Here is a 352-nt window from a genome sequence, read left to right on the forward strand (position 1 = left end):
TTCAGCACGCTGTAAATAAGACGGGTATCGCTCCCCTCTACGCCACCCCGGGATGCGCACACACCACCAACGCCAGCTAGAAGCAGCAGCACAGTAGCAGGTATCCACTATCTTCCTGCCCTTTCCCTAAAGGATAAAAAGAGGCAAAAGTACCGTCTCGTCCATGCACCGAGCGCGGGACAAACACTTGGAGCAGCACTGGCCCATCCTGGAGGGACCACGACCAGCCGGACGGCCACCCGCCCGACTGCCACCAGCCTCACCCGGAGCCAGAGGGTGAGCCCCGGGCGACGTTACTATCAACCACGGATGTTTCGCCCACGCACGCCGAGGCCGGCCAGGGCTGGGCGCG

This window comes from Buceros rhinoceros, unplaced genomic scaffold (assembly GCF_000710305.1).
Source record: "Buceros rhinoceros silvestris isolate BGI_N320 unplaced genomic scaffold, ASM71030v1 scaffold7982, whole genome shotgun sequence".
Taxonomy (NCBI): Eukaryota; Metazoa; Chordata; class Aves; order Bucerotiformes; family Bucerotidae; genus Buceros; species Buceros rhinoceros.